Raw genomic sequence first — 7,959 nt, 5'->3', positions numbered from 1 at the left:
GGGTATGACCATCTGGGTGCATCTCGCCATACTCATCTACCCTGTACCTCTAATATTCTGAGACAAAAAAAAACACATCTACAACTCTACTGCATTCCCAACTGTCCAGAGAGCATTGCAGCTGCAAGTACAGGCAGACTCTTCATTTCCTCTAATCCATGCTAGGGTCTGAACAAGCTACTACTAGCCCCTGGATAGATGCAGCACATTTCTTTTCCTTCACTCCATCTCTATACCAGTGCCAAGCCTAACACATTCCAGTCTTCACCCCATCCCATAGCTACTGACCTGTTTTGCTGTGCTCAACTTAGATTGTGATTTCTTACTGACATTTTTTGGGGGAGGAGGCGGGGGAAGAATCTTGTTGTCCTCAGTTTTCATGAACTAAAATTGAAAATGGATAGAAATTAGCAAGAGTGTGAAAACTGCAGGAAGATCAGATTGAGTACATGGTTTCTCCACTTACTATTTCACACATTCAAACCAGAATCTGAACCCAAACATAATGACATGCATAAGGTCTGATTCCACACATGCACACACTAATAATTTTTCCCCAATCTTTGTGAGTTCACATGTTGAGAATTCCTCATTGCAGTTGAATGACTAGTTTATAATTTTTGGTTCTGGACATCTAACACTCCAGTCATCTGAGGAAGTGAACTGTGACCACAAAAGCTCATGATACCCTCTACATGTTATTAGTCTTTAAAGTGCTACCAGACTATTTCTTGGTGTTTTAAGTTTATTTAGTTTATCACAATAATTTAGGGATATATTTCTGGACTCTGAATCTGTCATAGGATGTGATATATCCATGCACATACCAAGACTCTTAATGAATTTATATTCCCACTCTTTATGTCTTTGAAGGGGGGGAGGGAATCACAAGAATTTGTTTCAGTGAAAAATTGTTAGACCTTTTTTTCCTGATCAGAAATTATTACACTATGTTTCTCTAGAGAGGTATGTTTTCACACAGTAGAACAGTATATTCTTCCACACATGGGAAAACAAGGCTGGAGACACTAGTCTGATCCAAACCAATAAATTAGAGGTCTGAACAAGCTATTTACTGTAACTAGCAAGAGAATAGCCCAGATGAGCAATATGTAGAATAAGAGTGACACACTGTGGTGAAACAGTAGTACTCCAAATTCTTACTAGTGTCTGTTGTGGAGCAAAAGTGTAGCATTTTATTGCTACTTTAATTATTTACTATCATTCATGTGTTACAAAATCTCAACCATGAATTTGTTTATCTGAAGGTTAGACTCACCAAGTTGGCCCAGATGAGATATTTTGGGGAGGAGGTGGGGATGTTTTGACTTTAGAATCTCTCTGGGATAAGGACAGAGAAGAGACCACAAACAGAAAGAGCTTGTCTTTGTTCCTTCCAGTTTTGAAGGCATTGAAATTGTTCATAATCCCCCTGAAGCAAAACAGCAAAACTGATTACATCATTTGGAGCAGATACATGCCAACATCTCAAAACAACAAAAAGTCTGTATCAGTTTTAACCATTGAAAGGCAGAAGAAACTATTCTTCTGACTCTGAACCAGAAGCTGAAAAACTCCACATGCTTTGCTGCCAGTAAGCATGCCTGAGCGTTGCCAAACTCTGGTGTCTTGGTCTGCATCAGACACGAGCCAGAGCTGGGTGTTCTGCTTTTGGAAGAAATAGCTGAATACACTGCAAGGCCTGCCAGTGTGATGATGTATCTTTCCTGGATCTCCTACAGTTCTAGTGTGAAAGTCACATACATCACCCCCCCCACATCCCCCTTCTGTTCTGTAATGTGATTTGTCCTTTTCATGTGTGTTCATTTTTTAAAATTGTATCCTTTGGTATATATGGTTGTGACTGTTTTCTTCCATTATTTGATCTGAGGAAGTGGGTCTGGCCCACGAAAGCTCATCGTCTAATAAACCATCTTGTTAGTCTTTAAAGTGCTACATTGTCCTGCATTTTGCTTCATACATCACCCAGGCCAGAACAGAAAGTCCTTTTCAGAAAGATTCAGGAAAACACATCGGGTGCGTCTAGACTGGCAAGATTTTGCTTTTGCGCAAAAACTTGCCATCTGTCTACACTGGCCACTTGAATTTGCGCAAGAACACTGACTTTGTAATGTACAAAATCAGTGCTTCTTGAGCAAATACTTTCATGCTCCCGCTCGGGAAAAAGCCCTCTTGCGCAAGAATATTTGCACAAGAGGGCCAGTGTAGACAGGGAAGAACTGTTTTGCGCAAAAAAGCCCTGATGGCTAAAATGGCGATTGGAGCTTTCTTGTGCAAAATCGTGTCTAGACTGACCACGGCTGCTTTTTGCGCAAAAGCACTTTTTGCGCAAAAGCATCCATGCCAATCAAGACGCTCTTTTGTGGAAATACTTTTAACGGAAAAACTTTTCCGTTAAAAGTATTTCCGCAAAATCATGCCAGTCTAGACATAGCCATCCGGTTTGATTTTTGACAATTCCAGATCAGATACCAGTTAAGTTTTTTTTTTTTAAATTTTCTGAATTTTCAGCCTCAGCAGTAAGATCGCTAGAAAAAGTTATCAAGCTGATTATATTTCTCCAGTATCTGCAGCTATTGATTAGATTTCTAAGATTGGTTCAAAGCCCCTCTACCTTCAAAGCAAATTATCTTTAAGGCAAATGATAAAATATTCACATACATCCATAGATTTATACTGCTAATTTTCCCTCTAGTACAAGTTGAGAGAGCCTTTTAATTTCTTTCTCCTGACACATCTAAACTTACTGGAAATGGCAAGCAATTCATCCCACCCAGAAGAAACAGTTGGGGAACAAAAGATGACCTAATAATTATGTCTTTCTTTTCCAGCCCGATTTTATCACTAGAGTCATCACACAAACTTAAAGAGGACATTATTGCACAATGACTTGTGGCATTGCAAATATAATGACTTTTCCCATGTGGGTCAACAGGAGAGTTTGAACCCAGGACCTTCAGCATTTGACCAAAAACCTACATTGCTTAGGCCAAAGGAATAACATAAGTATTATCTGGCAGCAAAAGTAGTCTGTTATCTTCCATGTGAATCGATAACTAGAGGGGATGTCACATATCCTATCACTGTGTCAAACATGATCTCCCAAACCACCACCTTGTAAAGTAACATTCCAGAAACTAGTCTATATTTTATACTGTTTAAAGCCAAAGAGAAAGTAATCCCTATAATACAACACTCCCATTAATTTCAGTGGGAATTTTACACACAGAGTAACTGCAAAACTAGGGAAATTCAATCAATCTATATTTACAACGCAGATGAAATAATCAGACAATGAGACATAACAGAAAAGGGAAATGCACAGACTTGGCATACTGATATTATCTTGTTCCTCTAATGCCCTTTGTCTGTTACTAGAACCAGACAAACTGAGTTATTTTTCCCTTTCTGAATACACAAGTCCTGAAGAGCAAATACACAGGGTCTGTTCACTTACAGTAACTACTGATGGTCAAATTCCTCCTTCATTTTCATCCATGAACCTACACTGTCCAAATTTAGCTCTGGGCGTAACTGCAAGAGCCAGTGGACCCGATAACTGAGTTTGTCCTACTGATTTCACAGTTTTGCATGTTCTCAGGTACTTCACTATGTTCTTATCCCTGGAAATGTCTCTTCCAGCTCAGATTTAAGCCCCCATTGGGGAGGAAGGTTGTGCTGATGCTATTTATGCTATACTGCTTCTGTGGTGAAATGATGAATGACACTATCCTGGCTGCCAGATCAATACCTTTCACAAGAAATTCTCTCAGTCATGAAAAAGCCTGCAACAGCAGCAGCAAAATGTCAGCAAAAGTTATCCTTTCCCATTAAGAAAATACTAACATTTATATCATAGTTGATAGGCTTAATAGGGAAGGGTTGATGATTTCAAACTGAAAAGGAAGGTACTAAGAGCCCATATCTGCTAAACCAGCTGAGATAAAACCAGTCCAAGGCTAGGGGATGGGGCAAAATACCCAGCTTTTTGCAACTCCCTAATCCTGGTGACAGCAGGCAATAGCCCCAAGGCAAACTAGAGCAGCCTTTAGACCATTCTACCTAACAATTACTTTCAACAACACCAAATCGCCATTTCATTTGAGTTCCAGGCACTTAGTCAGTCCTCCAAGGCAAAGAAATGGTAGTAGCAAAGAAACCACTATGCCAGCCCTTCTCCATCATACTAGGGAAATCCTTACCTAGCAGGTTATGCTGGATTTTAGTCTGTTTAGCATCTCCTGCCAGGAGATTTGGATTATGTGCTAGTGACTCAGCCATTGACTTACTGCATGACTCTGGACAAGGCCCCTAATCTTGGTTTTCCCATCTGTAAAATGGGGGTAATGATTCTTGCCCTATCTGTATAGAGCATGGACAAAAAGTACTACATAAGAGCTAAGTATGGCTGTGAGTTCGCTTGAAACACAGAAGTCCCTGGATGCAGGCACACCAATGGGAAGGGGGAAGAAGAAGGAAAATGGGACAGTTGCCCCAGGCCCCAGCAAGTCAAAAGGGCCTGCAGCTCCTGGCTGCAGGCGCTCCCTCAAGAACAGTGGAGGCCGGAGCCCTGGGCCCTTTACATTGCAGCCGGAGTGCTGCACCACGCACTGGGTAGCTCTGAGGGCTGTCAGGTGAAAGCACGCTCTGGGTAGCACTGAGGTCTTGCTACTCCAGCTCTGCCCCTTCTGGGACCAAAAAGCCAGCACTCCCCCCACAAACACATACCCCTTGTCCAGGAGCCCAGCATGTCTGTCAGTCTTCTGCCTCAATGGACTGGCCAAGGCATACAGCAGTGTATTAAAACGGTTGTGCACTGCATACAAAGGAAAAAGGTTACATATTATATTATAAAAGACAAAGCAAGCTTGTGAAAATCTCAGTGTCCTTCCAAACATCAGTCTAGAGGCTGAGCTACCTTTATGAATAGGTAATAAAACCAATCAACAAGCCACTCCTCTACACAAGGAGATGGCAGATGCTACGGTAGAGTGTGTTCATGCAACACCTATTTCTCTAATTACAAGTGCACCCACACAAACAGCAAGTACCTGACTGTCAGATTTAGTCATTCAGGAAAGTTGAACAAGGGTAGTTCAAAAGGAAGTATCTGTGCCTCTGGCATGTTGTGTTTTGAAGACTTGCCCAAATCTGCATCTCAGCAAAACCTATACCACACTGATCGCTCTTTATGCTCTGCACATGAATTTTAATGATACCCCACAGCTAGTTTCTCTGCTGCGTGGGGAAGATATTTAATTGGGGGGGGGGCTGAAATAATTTGCATAGTGCAGGTGCTTAGAGCCATTGAACCCAACTGTTGTAAGTGATGAAAACCCCTTAAGACGTGGGTGTGGCTGCAGGAACATTTAGTAGGAACATACATTTTAGTTGAAAAAATACCCTGGCTTTTTGCTGACATAAGAATACTAATTTGTTTGTACTTCACCAGGCCAGCAAAAATAGGATTTTAACCAGCAGCATCAGTTTTGCACAAAAACTGCAGTTTTAAGCAGTTAAAGATGGGGATTTACATCAGGCTTCCCATACTAACTTCTGAGGGGGAAATGGTAGAGCTAAAATAGGCTCCACAAGGAATCCCGTATTATTTTAAATTTTCTCCAGCGGATGCTGACATTTCTTGTGCCTGGACTGTGGTTTGGGCCAAGAGCTGAAATCACTGGGGTTTTGTCCAAAGCCAAATACACCCCAAGCAGAAGGGAGCAGCAAGCAGGTAGCTTATGGAGAGAGGTGATGAGAGGCCAGGAGAGCAGTGGCAGCATGACAAGCGGCCAGCAGGAGAAATCAGTGAGCAGGCAGACGGTGAATGACCAGCAGAGTGAGTAAGATGCCTCTTCACTCCCCCAACTCGGGGTGGGAAGTAGACTCTGGGGATGCACTTCTGAAATCTGGGTCTGCCCTGACCAAGGGCAACAACTGTGAGTGGGGTACAGAGAAGGCTTGGGCATGTGACGGAGACATTTACACTGCTGGACTTAAGAACCTGAGAGGAAAAGGACATTGCTCAACCTTCTTGGGGTGGGACTTTTACTCATGATTTTGGTTATGAACTCCGTGGTATTTTCCCAAATTAATGCCAAATTACTTCCCTGCCTTTTATTAAAAGTTTCTTTTCTACACTCAGACTCTGTGCTTGAGAGTGAGGAAGCATTGCATCCCAGAGGCACCCAGAGGTGTTGTGAATTTCCCAGGTTACTGGGTGGGGACTCAAGCCAATTCCATATTGGTTGGATGGAGAGGAACCCCTATATATCGAACCTGACCCTGTCTGCTGCTGGCTCCACCTGACAGAAGGGTTACACCTAAAATATCTTTAAAAACCTGGCCCCTTATCACTTTAGCCTGGATAAACTCTGAATATTATTTGAGCTTATTTTGTTGTGTTCTCTTCTGTGAGTTCCTTGAAACAACTGATAGTTTATTTAGTTTTATTATGATTTATGATTCAATAAAATTCAGATGTCAAAATAATGAAATGACGTACTCAGAGAAATGATAACTTAGTCCAGTGACTACATCTAACAGACAGCGCTATAATACTGTTACTTACTGGAAAACAAGCAATTTGCTACATTTTTCCGGAACATGATAGGACACTTTCACTCGGCCAGTACAACTCACCGCCAAACTCTCTTTCCTGCAGAAGGATTTAAGAGCATTCCTTTAACTTTGTAGTTCCCCCTTAAGGAAAGCCCACATATAAAATAATCCCATAAAGTTAACAAAAAAAGTTCAGGATTTTTAAAATCTTCATTAACGTGTGTATTTCCTTTAATCACATAAGTGCCATAAGAGCTGAGGTGATTTTTTTCAAAGGCATCTAAGTGACATAGGCACTATAGCCATAAGGGTAGGTCTATCCTACAATTGGATACCTGTGAGTGGCCTGTGCCAGCTGATTTGGACTTCCAGGTCCCTGGCTGAGAGGCAGTTTAACTGTGGTGAAAACTTCAGGGCTCAGGTGCAGACCAAGGTCTGGGACTCTCCTACTTCACAGGGTCCGGGAGCCCAGGCTCCAGGAGCCCAGGCTCCAGCCCAAGGCCAGAGGTCTACACTACAATTAAAAAACCGTTTCCCACTGAGCCCCACAAGCCTGTGTGAGTCAGTGCAGGTGAGCCAGGGGTTTTTAATTTCAGGATAAACATATGCTAAGTTCCATTTTTTAAAGGATTAAGGACCCAGATCCTTAGAAATCAATGGGAGTTAGGTGTCTAACTACCTTTAACAATCTAAGTCTTAGAAGCCTTAGTCTCACTGAATGTCAATAGGCTACTGAGTCACTCCAGACTTTTAAAGACGATTACCTCTGATCTACAAATTTCTGATCTTAAATATTCATAATTGTACCAAGCAGTATAAACTGAGGAGGCTTAGATGGCTTGGCTTCATAATTTTATGATTCAATAACATCCAAATATCTCATTTTGCCATCAAAGCGTAATATATTTAAAAAACAAACTAGTTCACAAATACAAATGAATCCTTAGATGCAAGATGCATGTATTGATAAATGGGGAGGCAGAGGCAGATTTCACCTGTGCATGAAGCTCTAAAACATGAACCTAGTCTGATCTGTTCACAACATGGAAAATACAGTATAAAGAAGAAGTTGAGACTTGTAGCTTGAATGAGAGAGAAATACTAGGCAGTAAAAAAATCCAGTTTGGTATGGTATCCTAATCATTTTAAAAACAGAACTGTATCCTATAGTTTGTCTTGAACTCCTATAGGTATCTAAAAAGTGATTACAGCAGCTCTGCAAGCTTCCTTGTAACTGAATCCAGACCTACAGTAACCTTCAGCTTGTCTACATGGGAAAGTTGTACCAATATCACTATCACATGAACTTAAACTAATACAGTTATACTAGTGCAATTCTTATGGTGTGCACACTTATTTAGTGTAAAAGGACCTTTT

General features: G+C 41.3%; 1 long non-coding RNA gene across 1 annotated transcript; it reads right to left on the bottom strand.

Annotated features, from left to right (window-relative positions):
• Nucleotides 1-306: 306 nt before the first annotated feature.
• LOC142827633 (uncharacterized) lies at nt 307-4,888 on the bottom strand. The gene is made up of 3 exons (XR_012902331.1): nt 4,750-4,888; nt 1,280-1,432; nt 307-384 (listed from the first exon to the last, which is right to left on the bottom strand). It is a non-coding gene; the product is annotated as an uncharacterized LOC142827633 (long non-coding RNA).
• Between the last annotated feature and the right edge of the window lie 3,071 nt (nt 4,889-7,959).

This window comes from Pelodiscus sinensis, chromosome 3 (assembly GCF_049634645.1).
Source record: "Pelodiscus sinensis isolate JC-2024 chromosome 3, ASM4963464v1, whole genome shotgun sequence".
NCBI classification, from domain to species: Eukaryota; Metazoa; Chordata; order Testudines; family Trionychidae; genus Pelodiscus; species Pelodiscus sinensis.
This window is presented reverse-complemented; position numbering and strand designations above follow the sequence as displayed.